Source organism: Gossypium arboreum, chromosome 3 (genome assembly GCF_025698485.1).
Source record: "Gossypium arboreum isolate Shixiya-1 chromosome 3, ASM2569848v2, whole genome shotgun sequence".
Lineage (NCBI taxonomy): Eukaryota > Viridiplantae > Streptophyta > Magnoliopsida > Malvales > Malvaceae > Gossypium > Gossypium arboreum.
Window position 1 is genome coordinate 3,991,954 of NC_069072.1, and position 22,798 is coordinate 4,014,751.

The following is a 22,798-nucleotide window of genomic DNA, read 5'->3' on the forward strand; positions in this document are numbered from 1 at the left end:
TGATATTTAGCATGCAATGGCATTAACACCACATTTACTTTGGCCGAATTTCATTCCCATGACATAGCAAAGATTTGAACCATGGGCTACCAAGAACATCAAGCTAGCAACTAAAAACATGCATGAATCTCATGGCACAACCTCAAACATACCTTAATCTTGATGCAAGTATAGCCAATCTCTTCCTAATCCTCTTCCAAAACAAACATGAAGCAAAATTCCTTCCTTCCTCTAGTACTTTCGGTCAAGAGAGAATGAAAAGATGGATGAACAATTTTTTTCTTTTTTTTCTTCCACAATGCACGGCAATAGCGGGTTTCACCCACACACACACATTTTTTTTTCTTTCTTTATTACCCATACTTATTTGTTTATTGTTTCTCCCTAATGCACCAACAAAACATGTTTCATGACATGTTTAGCCCATGATTCCTTGTCATGGCCGGCCACTACAACTTGGGGAGGGGAATTTGACATGCAAGTCCTCCCCTTTGACTACATGCACTATTAGGTCCTTATAGATTAGCCTTTCACTTTTCAAAAGTGTCGCACAAGTCCTACTAACTGAATTCACATGCAATCGGCTAAATCGGAACTTGCAATTTTCACACATTCATAATTACATATTCTAGACAAAAAATATTACATTCAAACATTTCAGTAACTCGGTTTAGCGGTCCCGAAACCACTTCCCGACTAGGGTCAATTTTGGGCTGTCACATAAGATCTGCGAACCTGTTACCCTACTGCTTAGAGGATTAAGGCGAGTCTTCGATCTGCTCCACTACTGCTTAGGGAGATAAGATCTACAAATTTAACCTATTACCCTACCGCTTAGGGGATTAAGGCGAGTCTTCGATCTGCTCCACTACTGCTTAAGGAGATAAGATTTGCAAATTTAACCTGTTACCCTACTGCTTAGGGGATTAAGGCGAGTCATCGATCTGCTCCACTACTGCTTAGGGAGATAAGATCTACAAATTTAACCTGTTACCCTACTGCTTAGGGAGATAAGATCTACAAATTTAACCTGTTACCCTACTGCTTAGAGAGATAAGATCTGCAAATTTAACCTGTTACCCTACTGCTTAAGGGATTAAGGCGAGTCTTCGATCTGCTCCACTACTGCTTAGGGAGATAAGATCTGCGAACCTGTTACCCTACTACTTAGGGGATTAAGGCAAGTCTTCGATCTGCTCCACTATTTCTTAGGGAGATAAGATCTGTAAATTTAACCTGTTACCCTACCGCTTAGGCGATTAAGGCGCTGAATTTTGTAATTTTCAATCAACCTTGCTACATTGTCCACTAGGGAATCCACCTGTAGAATTGATTTCCTGGAATTTATGCTTATGCCAAATAATTAAGATGCCACGATCGAAATAAGTCAAATGCTCCTAATTAGACATATTATGATGCAAAATGTTTATGAAAATAACTTCTTCTATTTTGGACGTCATCACTCATTCATCTATCGAGCTTTCCACCTCATTCTTCTCGACATATCAATCATACTCTGCTCGTATTCCTCGAATCTTCTCCATCAATTTGGTCTACCGTACCATTCCCCGAATGTTACGACCCACTGAAGATGTTTATAAAATGATCCTTTCTTAAGATCAATATTGTTTAAAACGTCCAACCACCTTTTAGACTGAAGAAGAAAATCTCTCGAGTATCTCCAACCCATACATATGAGAATTCCTTAAACAATTGTCTTGTTTCAGTTTCTTGTATTATCTAGAAATTTCCAGAGTAATATGCAAAACTTTGTTTGTAAAGATATTTTAGTTCATCTATCATTATTTCAATGCAACATGCTTTATGAATAATGGGAGACAAATAAATTGATCTTGAGGATAATTAGATTTGGAAAAATTATTGGAAGGAATGCAAAAAGATTAACCTGAGAACATATCTTTGGGAAGAAAAAGAATCCAAAGATAGTAAATAGGACAGAAATCAGATGCCCCAAATATCGTCGCTTGAGCGTCTATACACCAGCTCCATGAAGACTTTCTTAAGTTCAACATGTGTTTAAAAGATCCAAAGTAATTCATTGATGCCTCGATATGTAACATACTTCACTTCTCGTCGAATCCGGTATAGCAAGGTCACTGCATGACTTTCTAAATTTGAGCTGCCCTTTCGGGTTTTCAACTCAAAACCCCTTTGGTCTCAAGGCGCCCTTTGCGGGTTTTCACCTTGGCCTCTCCATTTTTTCTTTTTTCTTTTTTCTCTTTTTTCTTTTTATTTTTTTCTCTTTTTTTTTCTTTTTTTCCCTTTTTTTTTGAAATAAAAGTCCCAAAGTGCCCTTCGCGGGTTTTCACCTTGGCTTCCCTTCTCCTTCAGACAAAGTACTCCTTGACTGAGTCCGAATTCACTGGATCAGATAAATTCTTCCTATCCATTTCTTGTCAAAATCAGTGTACCTCCAGAGAAAGCCCTCTTCGCAACATATGGCCCTTCCCAATTTGGCATCCTTTTGCATGGGAAGGATCTCTTTCAGCACAAGGTTTTCTTTATGAAATTCTTTTAGACGAACCTTCTTTGTCATAAATCTGTGTCAATAATTCTTGGTACATTTGCTTAGGATGAATACTTTCAAGTTAAGTTTACTAGAGGTATTCAATTCTTGACTCGATCAAAGCTTGGAGGAAAAATCTTGATTCATAAACCCATGAGAAAGGGATTGCCCCAGCAGCAGTCCTGGTTGTTGTTTGTCAAACCCTACAAAAAGATGGTTCAATGATTCTCAGCAGACAAGAATAAAGTTGCTGACTTTATCCTTCAACCTGGAAAGTTGAGGTACAGAGATTACTCCTGGAGCATACATCCCACCATGACTCGATGATGTTTCTGAAGCATCCCTAATCTTCATAAATTGCCCCCAACTATGAAGCTGCCAAATGAGCGTAGCATATGACAGCCACAAAAAATATGGCTGTGGTGCTCCTTTGATACATATAGGATAGAGAATGAACAAACTCTTGCAGAACATGATAGTGGGTCTGCCTTGTGATTCCGATCATTCTAGCATGGGTACCAAGGTAAAAATCATTGTTCTTCGGATGGCATACTTTGTTGTCAATGACAAGTACCATGTAGCACATTGTCAGGAGATCCCTGCTGAAAAAACTTAGTATGATGGTTTTTCGTACAACAATAACCACAATCTTTAGGGTGCCACTTCTCGTCAAGGAACTTATAAGCCTCAATAACTTGATCAAAACTTGATTGAATTGAGACTCGCTAACCCCATCCCTGAAAATAATGATTTGATCAAGTTTCCTCTTCCCTGAACTTGTATAGAAGTCTAAAAGAGCTTCCTTCATGATACCGTCATCCACTTTGTCAGAAACTAGTTTTGAAGAAAGAATCTATCATTTTAAGCTTCAGAGATCGTGGTACTACCGATGCCCCATAGTTGGAAATCAATGGCCACTTTGGAGCTAACTATCGCAGACTATTGACAAAGACATCGATCGCTTTCAGAAAGCAAAACAATGCACCCATTCCAAGATGATGGTTGGAACCTTTGAAACAACTGGAATTGAAAGTGTTTGCCCCATCGTAAGGATAGAGAGTAGGCGATAGTTTTTTATGCCAATTTTTACCAGTCTCGGTCATCTTCTGTAATTTGATTTTTTTCTTCTTTTTCTTTTCTTTTGGCAACCTTTTTTGTACTATGGTATGGCACATTATCTTTGAAAAGACTGCAAACTTTTAGCATTGTGCAGTTATATATAATCTTTTTTTTTTTGAAATATATGACTTTTGACTTTGTAATATTAGCATATGAAGCTATCTCCCCCTCTTAATGGAGTAGTTGACGTCCACAAAGATGAGTAATTGTCAGCTTAAAACTTTTGACGAGCTCGGGCCCATAACATACATGCCCCATAAGTCTTGACTCCTTTAAATTTGGCATTCATTGTACAACTAATGCGATCCCTTTCCATGGTGGACCAACAGTGCCCCAAAACCTCATGTTTATCCTGGCAATTGCAAATCCTCCAACATGCGTCTTTGGACCACATTTTTGAATTCCCATAATAGTCTCAGCAAGGTCTTGTTTTGTCTCCTCAGCTAATTCCAATTTCGTAATCTTTCCTTCCTCTGAGGCTATATTTCCTACCACCACTTCATGGGGTAAAAACCATTTTCAACAAATTCAGAAACAAGTCACAATTTTTGTCACCTTCAAAGTACTGAGATTCCTCTAAACACATATCGCACTCAAAAGGAACTCTGAATCTGTAGTATCGTTGCCCATGTCATTAATATCTAGGAATCTATGATAGGCAGATAAAAGAATATACAAGGAATAAATGAATTCAAGAATGACTATTTAAATGAAATGAAAATTTATAAAGAATGTTAAAGGTAAAAAGAATCAGAATGAAAGAATATTTACTCGGATAAATAATAAAAGTATGTTTTATTGAAAATAAAAATGTCTGAACATGAGCCCACTTCTCAAAAGAAATCTCATTACTCCTAGGCTTTAGAGCAACAAGAGTGTTCTGAATATTACTCCGTAAAATTCCTAAAGATTACAGGAAGTTCTTCTGCAGTCCAATTGTTTAAAGAACTTCCCGGTTCGTAAGGGCGAATGCCCTCAAGGTTTCTTTGTTCAGTCCCTTCCTCATGTATGACATTGATGGGATAATTTTTATTTCCAAACACCCTTTTCTCCAGGTAAGCTATCCCTCCTGACACAAAAGTCGAGGATATGTAAGGGAATGTCGTTAATTCCCATTCAACTTCTTTTTCACTCAGCCGTGACCCTCTTCTCCCTCTCTCTCTTTTTCTTTCTCTTTTTAATAACTTTAACTAATTAGGGTCTTTTTATGGATTTAAATACACGTGATGTGATGCAATGCGAATGCATGAATGCAAAAGAAAAGGAGATGTTGATCTTGAATTCAATTCCATTAGAATAACTTTTCTAGAAAATAGATTTCTTTACATGAAAATAGATTACATATGCGATCTTGCCCTTCATTGTCCAAGTAAACGCTGATCTTTTCTTCATGGTCGAATCCTGTAAATTCTCCAAAAGTTGCCTTTGCTAGCTCCTTGCTGCTTAATCTGAGCCTCGATCTCTTGCTCGCTTATCTCCATGATACTCATCAAAAAGTGCCGGCTCTTGGATAATCTTCGTTAGCAATTAAATCAAGTCATGTATTCCTTCGTGGACTTCCGGCTTTCTCTCGTCATGCTCCTAGATAACCTTTGTTGGCTTGAATCTCTTGCAATTACATCATGTATTCCTCCGTGGACTACCAGCTTTCTTTCGTCGTGTTTACTTGGACTATATTCAGACGACCACACTATAATCTACTTTATCAAGAAATTCGTTTCCTTATGACAAACTTTTCTATTTAGGAATCGAATTTTGAATCAACACCTTCTTTTCATTGATGTAATGTAATGCAAATGCATGAATGTAAAAAGGTATCGATCTCGATTCAGTTTTATTTTAGAAAACGTTATTTAAGAAACAAAAGTCTTTTCATAAAACGGATTACAAACACGCTTTCGCTCGTAGGCCCAGAGTCTTAACCCTATCTAATAACAAAGCTAACTTTCGACCACGATCTGACTGTAGCTCATATTGGTGCTCAACGTGCTCGTCCTTTCTATCAGTATCTGTAAATGATCAGCTATCTTTTGAATTTGAATTACGGCTTCACCTATGAAGTAAGCTCTACAGCCAAAGACACTTCCTCCAATGTCTATCAAGTTGCTCTGATTACCTTGAAAGAAAGATTGGCGAACAAGTAGGCATTCCAGCTCCGCAGCATACTGCCTTAAAATGATATCAAACATCCTCAGTGCTTCTTGAGAGTTTTCAAATTTCTGCCCCCACAGAACATTTTGAATTGCTCGCATAGGTATCTTCGCAGCATAGCTAATCTCCACTTTAAAAGTTTTTAAACAATACGATCTTCTTTAATCTCATGCTCATTTGCGCTGTCTCGGCCATTAGGTCTTGCATTTCCATTATTTCTGATAGGTACAATCATCCTAAAGTACCACAGTAAATTCCAGCTTGTTGTTTGGTAGCGGTCCTATAGTAAGTGAGCCTTTCTACCATCATAAGCAAAATTCTTTCCATCCAATTCAATTTTGTATGTCTTATACCCCTACCATCCACGAGGTGCCTATCTTCACCTGTAATGGTAGAAGTGTCCCTCAATACTCCCCACGCTCACCTTGAATTGTTCATCTATCTTCATGTCAAACAAATACTACAATTCCCCATAACTGTTGTAGAACAACTGCTTGGCTTCGTTACTCCATTAATCCAATATTTCCTTTAACTCTTGGAGGTTATTTTGCATCACACTAATGAGAGTGTCATCCCATAATTCTGATGTGTATCCTTCGGTGACACTATTTCCTTTTTCTATCTAGGTTTTCTCTAACCAAGTACAAACGAAAGAGTTGTCCTCCACTTTATTAAGATATTCGTTCCCCATTAAAAAACTTTCTAACTCAGAAATCAAACCTTGAATCGACACCTTTTAATGATAAATGACATGCAATGATAGCAAAATAAGAAAAACAAGTCAGTGTCACATATATAATAAATAAGAACTTATAAAGGTAGGTACTAAAGGTGATCATCATACTACCTGGGGCAAGCACTTAAAGTTCACTATATGTAGTTCGGTTCTAAAACAAGAGTACTTGAACCAGCAGATTCCTTGATCCTCACCAATTATAGGCTCATATCGACCAAGTTCGACTCAGGGGGACACATTTCCCTATGGCCATGCGGAGATGAAAATCTCACGAAGACATAGGTACGGATTTATCCCGGAAGCAATCCACTAGCCCATGCGGAGGTGAAAACCTCACGAAAGCATAGCTTCTCACTCCCACTTAAGGGTGTGACCACAACGATCATGCAAATGCAATGTGTGTGTAAACAATAACAAACATATGCAACAAACACATGTAAAAAAATAACGTATTTTAAAAATTTTCCAAATTTCCGACAATAGGTCCCCAGTGGAGTCGCCAAGTTGTCGAAACCATTTTTTAAAGGGATGTTTGAAAAACAGGGATCGACTTTTTGAAAAATAAAAATGGGAGTCGCCACCTACCTTTTTAGGTGTGATTGGATCACCTTTATAAAACATTTTGGTCTACGAAATTCAAGAAAATAGGTTCGGGAGTTGGTTACGCACAAGGAAGGATTAGTACCCTCGTAACGCCCAAAATTGGTACCGAATTGATTATTTATTGTCCTAATGTCGAAAATTTGAAAAGATTTTAAGACTTGAACAATTTAAAGTTGAAACTTGAGATTCCTTTGTTCCGAAAGTATACAAACATCACATCCAAAGATGTTAGGACACGATGTTTTAAATCCTCGTAACTAAAATTATCTCATGATTTTGAAAATTTATTAAAAGGATATTTGGTTATTTAGTCAAACGAAAAATTGCAACCCAAACATGTTAGGGCACTATTTTCCTAATTTCTAAACACCAAACATTGCCTTATTTAAGAAAAAACTTTTTCAATTAAATGAAATATATTTTTAAAACAATGAATACTATAGAATTTAATAAAAAATAATTTGATATAATACTAAAATTATTAAAAATAAAATATAAAAGAGAATTAAAAAATCAAGGAGATAGGGATTAAAAAAAAGGTTGAAAACGAAGATGAACAAAGAATAAATAAGAACAAACCGTAGAAAATAAGAACGCAAGAGAGGAAGAGAAATTTGAGTGAATGCTCTCAAGAATTCTTATTGCTTCCCAAAACTCAAGTGTAATCAAGTTGTTTTACAATGAGGGGAGAGGCCTCTATTTATAGTTGAGCCTCCCCAAATCCAACGGTACAGATCAATTACATCAACGGTTAAGATTAAAAGATATCTACAAATTAAATCTCTAAGATTACAAAATCATATCTTCTAAGATTGCATATCATATCTAAGATTGCAATCATATCTAAGATTGTATCATATCTAAGATTGCATATCACATCTAAGATTGCATATCATTGAAGATTATATTTCCATATGAGTCAAGCTTATAGATGGACCTTATATCTTTTCAAGTAATGGGCCATTCCGATTGGGCCAAATTATATGTTTGTAATTTTGGACTGAACTTGGACTTTATTTTTTTGGGGTTTATTATTTTTGTTTTTGGACTTATTTCTGGGCCCGGGCAAAATTGAGTGTCTACAAGTTACATGAAAATAAACAACAACTACTTATCGTAAAGCAAAATGCTCATAATCTTTCATAGTGGATTCATGAATACCATAAATAAATGTAAGCACAACTTACTCATCACCATCCTATACAACTCATATAGCATACACTGAGCCCATATCTCATACATTTCAATTAGGTACATGTACCACTCATCACATAATCATAATTTTTCTCATTTCGTTATAAATTATAACTCTTTTGTTGAACCATCTGGAATACTACCGGACACTCAGTAACCCTAACATGGGTTAAGATACCGACGCCATGTCCCAGACATGATCTTACACTGGCTCTCATCTATAGGTTTCGATGCCATGTCCTAGACAGGTCTTACACTGACACACAACAAGCTGACGTCATGTCTCAGATAGGTTTTACACTAGCTTGTCTATCTCGAGGCCTATATATGTCCCAGACATGTCTTATACTAGATCTCGTCTCAACACCGATGCATGTCCCTGACACGTCTTACACTGGCTTAAATATCTCGAGGCCGATGCATGTCCCAGACATGTCTTACACTGGCTCTCATATTATGGCCAACACATGTCCCAGACATGTCTTACACTAGCACACATATCTCCAATATCAAGGTACCAATATCTAAGTTTATTCCAAATGTTCAACGAAAGTCCTTATTATGTTAATTTCTCAACATGTATTTTCAAACTCAAATCCAAAGCAATTTATGTCATATCAATACAATTGCACATCATAAACATATATTTACATTATTAACATACAACTTACCTCGGTAATCAAAATGTAGCTGACTAGTAGATTTTAGTTCGCTAGCTTTGCTTTTCCCTGGTCTAGGCCCGAATTGTGTAATTCTTGATCTAAAATGAAAAAAATTCATTAGTTTAATCATTTTATCGATCTAGGCACTCAACAATTCATAATTGGGCAAAATGACCATTTTGCCCCTAGACTCGAAAATCGATTTTTATCCCATTTTCTCATTAACCAAGCTTAGCCAAATACTTTTCATGCTAGGAGCAACCTACAATTCTCATTATTTCACACATTTATCACCAATTTTACAACTTATGCAAAATGATTCTTAGTTAGGGTTTCCATGAAAACTACTTCACAAAAGTTGTTTATTTCACAACTATAACTCATATTCTTCCATAAAATTTCAGAAATCAACATGTCTGCTATCATGGAAAAACCCTAGACTTTCAACCATTTTGCAAAATAGTCCCCTTGTTAGAAAGCTCATACTACAAGGACCTCAAAAGTACAAAAAATTTAAGAAAAACCCCCAAATCACTTAATTGCAAAGACTTTAAGTTGCTGAAAATTTTTCAAGCTTCCATGGCCATTTTCTTGGAGAAAAATCAGTGAAGAAGAAAGAGAGAGATGAAAAAAAATGACAACTTTTACTATTTGTTTTATTTTATTCAATTTCAACATCTAATTTCACCAAATTTTTTACTTTTGACCACCTTTGTATCCTATGGCCGGCCATGCTATTTTAAAGGGTCTACTTGCCCTTTAAAAACCTCTAATTTAGGTTCTCTAACTGTTTGACACCCTTAGCTATCAAAATAGGACTTTTGCACTTTATGCGATTTAGTCCTTTTTCATAATTAAGCATACAATCACCAAAATTACTTCACCAAATTTTTCATGCACTAATATAAACATGTTATAATTTCAAATTAATAATAAAATACTTTCTTCAACTTTAGATTAGTGGTCCCGACACCACTGTCCGACTAGGCCCAAAATTGGGCTATTACAATTAGCTTTGGTGAGCCTGTATAGAAATGATACTTATATACACTAGTGAGTGATAACAAACACTAACCACATGATAAAAAATACTAACCACTTGAGTAACCATATACTAGATTGTAACTAACTGTGATTGCAGTGCAAAGGAATCAACGGAGATTACATAATAATAATTTCCACACCAAAACTAATTTTGACAGAGGACTATGATACAATTTGGAAATCACATGAAATATCTACTTGAAAAGGCAAGTATCTCTAAGGACCTTGTTGAGCAGACAATTGTTGCTGCCTTTTTCACCTTTCTCCACCTATGCTACGTACCTTCTTCCTTTTTGTCTTTAATGCTCATTTTCTTTCATTTTCATTTTATATCATATATTAGAGATTTTGAATCCTAGTGATAATTGTGTGTTTGGAATTTTTTATTTGTAAGAGGAGGAAGAAGATGAACAGTGCGGCATGAGATCACAGATTGCTTGAGATGTCTAATATCGTAGGATTCTACCGACTTTGATTGCAGTGCAAAGGAATCAACAGCGATTACATAATAATAATAATAATAATAATAATAATAATAATAAATTAATACATTTCACATAATAATAAAATAACGTATCATTATCAAAACAATTTTTTTTACTTTCCCATTTATTAATATCTTTTAAATTATTAATTCCATCAATTTAATTTAAAAGTCTTTACTTGAAATCGCATGAAATCGCATGAAATATTTACTTGAAAAAGACCCTGTGCTGCTCCCTTCTTCACTTGCAAGTATCTCTAAGAACCTTGTGTTGTTCCCTTCTTCACCTGCAAGTATCTCTAAGGACCTTATGTTGCTCCTTTCTTTCCTTTTTGCCCTTGTTAGAACTATACTGAAGAAACGATAATGAACGAAATATAGAGAATAGTATTTGCTGAATATTCTTAGTATCATTAGCTTTGGTGAACCTGTACAGAAATGATACTTATATACATTAGTGAGTGATAACAAACACTAACCACTTGATAACAAATACTAACGACTTGACTAACCATATATCAGATTGTAACTGACTGTGATTGCAGTGCAAAGGAATCAAAGGAGATTACATAATAATAATAGTAATAATAATAATAATAATAATAATAATTTCCACACCAAAAATAATTTCCTAGAGGACTATGATACAATTTGGAAATCGCATGAAATATTTACTTGAAGAGGCAAGTATCTCTAAGGACCCTGTTGAGCAGACAATTGCTACTCCCTTCTTCACATTTCTTCACATATGCTATGTACCTTCTTCCTTTTTGTCCTTAATGCTTCTTTTCATTCTTTTTCATTTTATATAAGATATTAGAGATTTTGAATCTTAGTTATAATTGTGTTTTTGGCCTTTTTTGTTTGTAATAGGAGGAAGAAGATGAACAGTACGGCATGGGATCATAGATTGCTAGAGATGTCTAATATCGTAGGATTCTACTGACTTTGATTGCAGTGCAAAGGAATCAACAGAGATTACATAATAATAATAACTTCATACATTTCACATAATAATAAAATAATGTATCATCATCAAAACAATTTTTTTTACTTTCCTATTTATTAATATCTTTTAAATTATTAATAACGTATCATCATCAAAACATTTTTTTACTTTCCCATTTATTAATATCTTTTAAATTATTAATTCCATCAATTTGATTTAAAAGTCTTTACTTGAAATTGCATGAAATCGTATGAAATATTTACTTGAAAAGGACCCCGTGCTACTCCATTCTTCACCTGCAAGTATCTCTAAGGATCATGTGCTATTCCCTTCTTCACCTACAAGTATCTCTAAGGACCCTGTGCTGCTTCCTTCTTTCCTTTTCATCCTTTTTAGAACTATACTAAAAAAATGATAATGAATGAAATACAGATAATAGTATTTGCTGAATATTCTTAGTATCATTAGCTTTGGTGAGCTTGTACAGAAATGATACTTATATACACTAGTGAGTGATAACAAACACTAACCACTTGATAACAAATATTAACCACTTGACTAACCGTATACCAGATTGTAACTGACTGTGATTGCAGTGCAAATGAATCAACAGAGATTACATAATAATAATAATAATAATAATAATAATAATTATTTCCACACCAAAAATAATTTCCACAAAGGACTATGATACAATTTGGAAATCGCATGAAAGATTTACTTGAAAAGGCAAGTATCTCTAAGGACCCTATTGAGCAGACTATTGCTGCTCCCTTCTTCGCCTTTCTTCACCTATGTTACGTACCTTCTTTCTTTTTGTCCTTAATGCTCATTTTCATTCTTTTTTATTTTATATCAGATATTAGAGATTTTGAATCCTAGTGATAATTGTGTGTTTGGCCTTTTTTGTTTGTAGGGGGAGGAAGAAGATGAACAGTACGACATGGGATTATAGATTGTTAGAGATGTCTAATATCGTAGTATTCCACCGGCTTTGATTGCAGTGCAAAGGAATCAATGGAGATTACATAATAATAATAATAATAATAATAATATAATAATAATAATAATAACTTAATGCATTTCACATAATAATAAAATAACGTATAATCATCAAAATAATTTTTTTACTTTCTCATTTATTAATATCTTTTAAATTATTAATTCCATCAATTTGATTTAAAAGTCTTTACTTGAAATCGCATAAAATCGTATGAAATATTTACTTGAAAAGGACCCCGTGCTACTCCTTTCTTCACGTACAAGTATCTCTAAGGACCCTGTGCTGCTCCCTTCTTTCCTTTTCGTCCTTGTTAGAACTATACTGAAGAAATGATAATGAACGAAATACAGAGAATAATATTTGCTGAATATTCTTAGTATTATTACCTTTGGTGAGCCTATACAGGAATGATACTTACATACATTAGTGAGTGATAACAAACACTAACCACTTGATAACAAATACTAACCACTTGACTAACCATATACCACATTGTAACTGACTATGATTGCAGTGCAAAGGAATCAACAGAGATTACATAATAATAATAATAACAATATTAATATTAATAATAATAATTTCCACATCAAAAATAATTTCCACAGAGGACTATGATACAATTTGGAAATCACATGAAATATTTACTTGTAAAGGTAAGTATCTCTAAGGACCCTGTGAGCAGACAATTGTTGCTCCCTTCTTCGCCTTTCTTCACCTATGCTATGTACCTTCTTCTTTTTTGTCCTTAATGCTCCTTTTCATTCTTTTTTATTTTATATCAGATATTAGAGTTTTTGAATCCTAGTGATAATTGTGTGTTTGGCGTTTTTTGTTTGTAAGGGGAGGAGGAAGATGAACTGTATAGCGTGGGATTACAGATTGCTGGAGATGTCTAATATCGTAGTATTCCACCGACTTTGATTGTAGTACAAAGGAATCAACCGAGATTACATAATAATAATAATAATAATAATAATAACTTAATAAATTTCAAATAATAATAAAAGTTCTATATCTTCTTTTATGATTCTACTACATGGAGATTATATTACATAAACAAAAACAAACTTCATACTTGGAGGAGCCAAACGAAAGAGCAACGAAGATAGTAAAGACATTATCTTAAAGTCATTATGGTATAATAAAGATCTGGCTTAGGTTTGTCTTACTCGTCAGGTTTAGGTTTGTCTTCCTAGTCAGGTTTAGGTTTGTCTTCCTCGCCATTGTAGTAAATAATTTCACGGTGGAGCCCTTTCTTTATGAGGTTGGCGCCTAGAGCCATTGTTGTGTTCAGCATTCTCCCCTCCCGAAGAGATACCATGACCATATAGTAGGTCTCCAGATCATTTTCAAGTTCCATCCATGTTAGATACCTCATGGCTAGAGGAAAATTTTCTGATGTACACAATGCTTTAATCACCTTATGTGAAGCAGCAGGATTACGAAACAAACCCTAGGTTATCTTCTTTCCAACTACAACTAACGCATTTTTATTACTTTCAGGAGTTAAACATTTAGGTGGTAGGTTAACATTCCGAGGAAATGGTGGCAGGTAAGTATTCCGTAAAATAAAAGCACATAGTTTAGAAAGATAAAGAGAATTTTTTAGAGGTTTTCGAGGGAAGTTGAAATTCATGGGAAAGACTGTTAAAAAAACTAAGGGTTTTTGTGGGATAGAAGATGAGCAAGAGCGTAAATTTTTATTAATACACAATACAATTACAATATGACACACACACAAAAATGACGTAGACGGGGGAGAGTAAATCTAAGTGACGTAGGCAGGCATCCCTGTAACTGAGACTACAATTACAAGAGAAAAGAAAATTTTTATTAATATACAATACAATTACAATGTGACACATACAAAAAAGTGAAAACTCCAACCCCTATTTATAGAATTTAGTGACCATTTGGTTATTGACACTTAGTAACATTATTATCATTAATTTCACAAATATCTAGTAACTACAATATTCATGTATAATATCTAATCTTCAAAATGATATCCTATTTTTTATTTTATATTCTATAATATTCCAAAGAAACTATATCTTAAAAGTTAATGTTCGACTTTCATCTAGAGGTTACATTTGCTTTCAACAAAAACTAATCAAAACGACATGATCCTGTAAAAGTTAAGTTTCAGGAGCTCTATCAGACTGAAGGGTAATGATGATTGTTTTGCTGTAATGAGTCTCGGTTAAAATCTGCAGAGTAGATGGAGTGACTAGGCATAGGTTTTATTGAAGGTGGGCTTGGGTTCTTAGGTTGGTGTCCTTGTTGGGCTTTTAGGTGAATTTTGAATTTAGCGTAGGCTTGTTTTGGATTTAACCTCTCTTTATGAGGTTGGCATAGAGAGCCATTCATGTGTTCACCATTCTCAGCTTCCAAAGAGATCTAATGACCACCAAGTAGGTATCCACATCATTTTCTAATTTCATATGTGTTAGATACCTCACGACAAAAGAAAATTTTCCTGCTTCATTAAATGAATTAATTAAAATCATAGATTCAATAGGACTAAGATGCATAACTAACTTGATATTCTTACAAAAACGGTTAACACATTATGAAGTTGTTTCATTTGATGGTATGCACAAATCTCAACAATAAGTTTATACGAAATGAGATCTTTTAGGTGATGGGCTATTTTCTGACTTAACACATTTATCCGTCTTAAAAAAAGTCAGTCCACTAACCACCTGGCAACCAGGGGGAGAGTAATTCTGAACGACGTAGACGAGCGCCGCTATAACCAAGACTTACAATTACAAGAGAAAAGAATCTGTTTTCTTTTTGGATTGAATTTTGATAGGAAGAATGTTAAAATTTATTTGAGTTTAATAGCGATATGGGGATGGGTAAAATTTATTAAGTTAGATTTATTTAAGTTGATGTTTTTCAAGTATGGAATATCAATCGAACTTGCAAGGGATTCGAATATTTATAAGTTGAAATGCATTAATTTAAGTTTGAGAATTTATGTTATGGTCGTTTTAGTAAATAAAAGAAAATCTTAATTAGATAAATACAAGTTTTAGGACAATATTATTGTAGATAAAAGCAATTTTCTTAATATCACCTTGGGTAATCTCACAAATAATCCTATTTGGTGAATTAATGGGATTGTTGACAAATCCTAGCTTTGGCATGGGATATAATCTCCTTTTACCTAATTAAAAAAAAAAACCAATTGAATTGCATGTAAAAATCTCGATAGTACATTTATAAGGAATAACAATTTGCTTATAAAATGAAAGAGCTTTTATTTTTCATAAAACGTAATCTCTAGGCATGTAGATAGCAATATTATAATTGCTTAATAAATACGTAAAATTAATTAATTACCATTTATTAAATCCCGTGCAATTTTGTGTAATTTTTTACTAAATTTTTGTGAAATTTTAATACGTTTGAAATAATAATAATGAAATTGCAATATTTATGAAGATTTTGATATAAATAATTTAATTTTGAGAAATTTCTATTTTTGCTTGATGTTTAAATGAGGATTGAAATTTTTATTTTCCTTTTGAAAACTTTTTAAAAATATTTTAATTAAATCCTATAAATTTTTAAAACTCTTAATATATATTTTTTTGAAAATTTTAATTGATCTTTTTTAAAACTTTTGAAATTTTCATTAATCCCTAATTTTTTTAAAATTCAGTTAAACTTTTGAAAATTATATTAAACCCTCAAAGTTTAATCCCAACCATCTGCCATGCACAAAAACTTAAAATAATTCTCACTTTATTCCAAAAAGAATAAACATAAACATAGCAGTACTTGCCTTGCTTTGGAAATTAACTTTTTCGTCATTGCATTACAGAAACAACAAACTTCGTATCGGAGTTAAATATTTAGATGGTGAGGTACATGGAGGAGCAAAAAGATAGAGTATTGTGTCATCTGGATCCCTTTCGTACATATTTAGATCCAACCCTCTTTTTATTACAGTCGCGAAAAGAGCCATCCCTTTCTTGTGGAAGTTTTTCTCACTAAGATACTGAATGACCGAGGCGTAACTTTCGAGGTCATTTACAAATCCCACTCGAGTTACATGATGAATGGCCTCACAGAGTTTTCCTGCTTCATTAAATGAATGAATCAAAACCAAATATTCAACTGGACTAGAATGCATACCTAACTTGATATTCTTGCAAAAAGCGGTTAATGCATTATGAAGTTTTTTCATTTTGACAATTCAAAAATTTCGAAGGTACATTTATACGAAATGAGATCTTTAGGTGGTGGGTTAGAATATGGAGCAAAACGGAATAGTTTAGCAGTAGGAGAAGTAGAGCTGCTTGGGCGTTTTAGTGACTTAACACATTTTGTTTGGAATTGAAGTTCAATTGAAAAAAAAATTCAAGATATTTTGTATATAGTAAATGTTAACTTTGTAACAAATTTAGACTTTTTAATATAGTGATTAAATTGATCCATTTAATAATAGAGGGACTAATTTGAAAAGAAAGAAAACTGGCGTGGGCATAACCCAATGTAAACCTGAAATTGGTCCATTATAACAGCCATAACCAATAGTGGGTTCTAAGTCTACAATAAAAACCCAAAACCAGCAAACATTTGTCCTCGCCAAGAAAGAAACCCTAAATCTATGCCCTCAAATGAAATCAAATAAACACTGAACAACAAAGAACGGGGAAACACTCGGATACTAAAACCATTTTTTTGGGGAAGCCATGAAAAGGGTTTTGTTCAGAGGCATTTCGCTCTCTACTCACAATTTTCTTCACTCTTATACCAAAACCAGCCAAAACCCAGTTCACTCGTTCACCCCACTCGCCGCTTCAACTCGGTCTCGACTCAGGTTGTACTCATCCGAATCAGATTCTCCCGTTGAAAAGAAGCCTGACCCTGGTATAGAATCTGCTTCAGTAGCGGAAGCCCATGTCGAGGATGTTGCTTTGCCTGTTGTGGATATAAGTGATAAAGGTAAAAAATGGGTTAAAAAAATATTGGATTCGGGCTTCTATTTGGCAATTTGTTTTCTTGTGTTTTTTGTTTAGATGATGAGAAAGGAAAGTCAAGGTGAATGAACAAGTTTGATTTTTTTTTATTGGTTTGTTATGTTCATGTTAGTCTGGTAAAAAGTCTTAAACTGGGTCTGAGGATTTAATCTGTACTTTTCCTTTTCTGGAATTTACTTTTTTTTTTATTTGGAAATTATTTGTTTGGTTGTTGAGAAAGGAAGGGAAACTAAATCATGATATATATATTTGTTTGGATAATGAGCAAAGCAAGTGATAGTTTGTTTCTTACTTATATTGTTTAACTTTATTAGTTGTTTGGTGCCAGAGCTGGAAGCCCGAATCAAGAAATACTCAGAAGGGAATCTAGAGGCAATCCTTCCAGTTCTTCACGCCATTTTGCAGAGAATGTTGGCTGGGAAGCATGACGAGGCTGATGAATTGCGGAGAAAGCTGAAAACCCATGGTTTTTGCAGAAAATAAGTCTCATTCTCGGGTAAGATTTTTTAGTTCGAGCTCGATACGAATTTACAATCTTTTTATATAAAGAATGAGTTCCTGGTAAAAAGTTTGCATTTCTTGTTATTAGTAAAATTCAATTTTCATTTATTTAATCTCCAATTTCATTTGTGATTCGTTTTGATTTTGTTGATTTAAATTTATCAAATATTATTTTCTTCATTTATGTTATTCATCTTTTAATGGAAAATTTTCAATTTTGATTTATTTAATATCCAATTGCAGTTTAGAATGTCATTTGTTTTGGTTTGGTTATTTTAGATTTGTCAAATATTTTGTTTATATTTGGGTACTATTACAAGTTTAGAAATTAAGTGAGGTGATGTAATAATTAGGACTCAAACCTACTAACATAATTTTTCAAGTTCAGACCTAACAATCAAGTCTAAAATTTTGTTACGGTCTAGTTTAATACATCGACAATTCTACTTTGAATTAAGAAAGCCCATAATTAAAAATTTCAGGAATTCAATCTTTATATAAAAATTCAGGGTCCTATTCGAATTTTAAAATTGGATACACAAATAAGAAATTAGATCAAAAGAAGGAAGCATATGATACGATATGACACAAAATTCCTGTTTTTTTAACAGTAAATCGGTAAACTTGTGGTCTTTTCTTACAATCTCAATCTAGTTGTGTCGAAGAAACAAAGCTTATTATCAGATAGAACCAGCGTTGCCGAAAAATGGCTCTCGTCGATGCCTGATGACTTTTAAGCCGCGCCCTCTCTTTTTCTTCTTCCTTTCCTTCTCTTTCTCGCCTCACAGTTGCTCTCCTCAACAAAACCCCAGTTTTATTCCCGAAGCAACCAAAATCCTGACCTGAACCAAGACATCCGGGTTCGGCTACTCGCCTTTATATTTGAAAGCCTTTATGAAGTCTACCTCGATTTATGTTCGAAATGTTACTGAATTAATATTTATCCACTATACAGATAGGACGGAAGCCTTATGAAGTTATGGTGGTAGACAGGAAGTTCGTATACAAGCAAACTGGGAAGCCTGTCCATACTCTTGAAGAAACTGGCGGTGCTAAGTGGTTTTTTGTCCTCAGTACATAGAAGATCTTGTACGTTGGTGTGAAGAAAAAGGGTACATTTCAAAATTCGAGTTTCTTGGCAGGTGGTGCTACCATTGCTGCTGGAAGATTAGTTGTTGACAATGGCGTCCTTAAGGCAGTTTGGCCACACAGTGGACATTACCGTCCATTAGAAGAAAACTTTAATGAAAGCTTTAACAACTTCATTTCATTTCTGAGGGAGAACAATGTAGGTCTTAACAATGTCAAGGTAAAAAAAAGGTACTATTCTTTTTGCAAATGAAAAGAATGTGCTGATTATTGTTGCTGATAATGCTTGTTTTTATTATATTCAGATGACTCCGGTGGATGAGGAAGGAAACTTGGCTGGCAAGCAAAGAAGCAGTAACCGACTTAGATGTAACTCGTCTGAATATGACTTTTAACTTCAAGGCTGAGGAGATCAATGTCAAAGACTCGATTGATCAAATGCGATAGTTGATTCATGGGGAACATGAAGCCAAGTCAAGGAGGTTCCACAGCCTTAGCTGAAAACAATGTAGCTTTTGTGCCTATTTGTAATAAAGATAATTCAAGGGGTTCATCTTTGGTGGATGGTTATGCAATACAGGAGGAAACCGTTAGTTCGGAACTGGATTGTTATGAAAATCATGGAGATAATGATGTGGAAGACCCTTCCTGTTCCTGATGAATTGATTCTTCAAAGGGGTAACTCTAAAAGAGTATCCACATGCAAGTGGACTACAGGGGCAGCGCAACAGATCCCAGATTGGTTGTACGAAGAAAAACCCCCGAAACTCCAATTCTGTGTTTGGGAGTAACTGAAGAAATGAGAACCTTGAATTCATCTGTGCTCAAGACGAAAATTTTGTGAAAGAGACGCATCCATTCCTAGAGTGCAGTATTATAAAGGAACACTTGCAGCCACAAGTACATTCTCTGTTAGTTCATTCTTTGGGATGAATAGAAAAGATGATATAGGACTTGCTTTATCATTCTTTTAAAAAACCAGATCTCTGTACACATTAAAAAAAAATCATCTTGGACCATACTCTTGTACAAAATTTGTTTAACTATTTGAATACAATTGGTCAGGCATTGAAATGCAACATTATGGTACATGTAAAAGGAATTCATAAAGAGAATTTTGGGTTGCTTTTTGACATGCTATATAAATTATGTACGGCGTGGGAGCTTACGATAGCCTTTGCGAAGGAACATTGTGATGTCTATAATGGATAAAGAAGCAGCAACAAAAGCTCCATCATCGGTTCAAATGGTTGTGGAAGCATTAGCCGGAGATTTAGAATGGCGAGACACAAATGATTCTACAAGTGGATTCACAAGATGTGGAGCTTCATCCTGCATGCACATCAGTAATACAGCAATGAATTATCATATTTGTTAACAGAAAAACCTGCCGAACCATAGTTTCATGAAAGAGCAAACCTGAGGGCAGTGGCCAACATTGGGGAGGACTAGTTTCATGAGAGAGCAAACCTGAGGGCAGTGGCCAACATTAGTGAGGACGACAAAGTCTTCTACAGTATCAAAATCCTCGTAGGCTCTTCCGAGTTCGATGCTTTCCCATGGATCCTTGTCACCCCATGCTATCAAGACAGGACACTGCAAAAAGAGAGAAACAAGCAACATAAACTAACATGGAAACGGAAGGGAAAAGAAGACGGCATACGAGAAATCAGTTTAAGAAACTTACTTCAACCTGCGGAAGTAATTCCTTGGGCAGGGGACCACCTGAGTAGCATATGAACTCAAGAAAAACATCAACAGCGCCAGGTTCAATTCCTGGATGTAGGATAATCTGAACTAGTTCTTCGGTCATTGGAGAGGTGTCATGGTAACACTTGAGGTTGTAAAGTGATAGAGCAAAAAATTAGCAGCAAAAGCTCACCTGATCTGTCAAATTTTAATACTTTATTCACTAAGAAGTAAATAATTAGTAGATTATTTTAAAAATAAATATATTTATTAAAAATTATGTTAAAATGATAAAGTTTAAGATTTTTTTTTGGGGGGTTTATTAAGTTTTGTGACAAGTATGCTTTTTAAGTTTTTTTTTCAAATGAATGATGATATATTATTGATTTAATATGTGATTTGGTACTTGAGTTTGATATATTTTTTTAATGTAGTAGTTATGTTATTTTTTATTCAATTTTAGTCCTCAAATATATTATTGGTTTACTATGTTATTTTTTTCCAATGTACCTCAATATCATTTTCATTGTTTTGCAATGAGTTTGGATTGGATTGTCTTGAATCCAACTATACAAGAGATACTTTGCTTTATGTACATCATAACATGTATGATGCTACTCACATCATTGAAAAAAGGAGCTCTTACTTTTCTCGTAGAGTATAAAGACACATTCTATTACATAGGCCTTCACATTTTGTAATAGAAGTATGAATTGACATGTAATCTTGCATAACTCATAATGATAAGCACTAATTCATTTGCGGCGACAACATGTCACCCACATAAAATGACAGAGTTACAAAATTTTCTTTTGTTCTTTTAACATGAGTAAAGTGGTCTTTATCAATTATGGTTAAATCAAATTAAACAATTTCTTAATAAAAAATAGCATATCACTATTTGAAAAATCACTTAAGATCATAAAGTTGATCTTCATAACTTGCTCAGACTATGCATTTGACTTTTGTCAATGAAATCTACTTTGTCTATGTAGATTCCAAATTTTCATTTGGAAAAGATAGCTTTTACATCTGTTTGACTAACTCTGAACTCCAAATATCTAAAATTAGTACATTGGAAAAAATAAGTGTGAAGGTAAATCTCACAACAAGAGAGAAAGTCTATGCATATGCATAAGATGATTGGAAATCAGTTTACAAAACTGATTCCTAGAGATTTTTTAAAGGAATGTCAAAACTCTATGATTGCAAGTTGAATAATATATTCTTGTCCTCACTTGAGTTAATGTTGATAATGATTAATGCATTCAAAAGTTTAGTACTTCGCTTCCTGAAAACATATACAAGTATATATATGTTAAGTACATACATAAGATTAAAGGCATGTCAGACATATGATTGACCTTCTTACATAGACAATCACCTCTTTAGCTTAGTGCCAGATAGAGATGATTTCGTTTGAAGCTTTAAAACTATGAGTTTTAATGAGAGCTCAAGTTTAAAATGGAATCGTCTTGACAATAAATCAAGATGAGGTCATATAGTTATGAAATAATGACCGAAAGTGAATATAAGATCTCATATTTCACTTTATATGTCTTTTATTCCAGGTGAAAGTCTTGTTGTTGAATTTATTAATAAAGTAAAGTCGTGAACTCGAGTTAGATACTAAGTGTATTTGAATTATCACTTGTATGGTATTGATTTTTTGATAAAGACATACACTTCAAGGAAAGTGAGAGTAATACCATAGCATGTGTTTCATACCACTTGTGTATTATATGACCAAAATGGATAATAGAATATTTGATATCTGCTTCTATGTTGTGTGAGACCCATGAGATCAACTGAAGATCTATACTAATACCCTTATGACCTTTAATTGTTTCTTGAAGTTTTAGTTCAATTTTAGTTATCTTAGTAGGCTATCAATGATCATGTATGGTTCAATCTATCGGGACATATCTAGAGAGCAGTTGAATTGAAATAGAAAAATTCGAGGAAATGGGAAGAACATTAGAGTGTCTCATTTAATTATATTCATAAGTCGATCAGTTATGTTTTATATTGTGAACATAATTGTGTTATA

At 34.0% G+C, this 22,798-nt stretch overlaps 1 long non-coding RNA gene across 3 annotated transcripts in view; it reads left to right on the top strand.

The window, feature by feature from the left end:
• Positions 1-17,008: 17,008 nt before the first annotated feature.
• Positions 17,009-22,798, top strand: part of LOC108474663 (uncharacterized) — an 85,473-nt gene continuing 79,683 nt past the window's right edge. The window contains exons 1-4 of one of the 3 annotated variants that reach the window (XR_008279880.1): positions 17,009-17,434; positions 17,798-18,830; positions 18,926-19,279; positions 19,365-20,180. This is a non-coding gene — a long non-coding RNA (uncharacterized LOC108474663). Of the gene's footprint in view, positions 17,435-17,797; positions 18,831-18,925; positions 19,291-19,364; positions 20,181-22,798 lie in introns of those variants that run through there. The other 2 variants (XR_008279881.1, XR_001869917.2) reach the window with 2 other exon arrangements.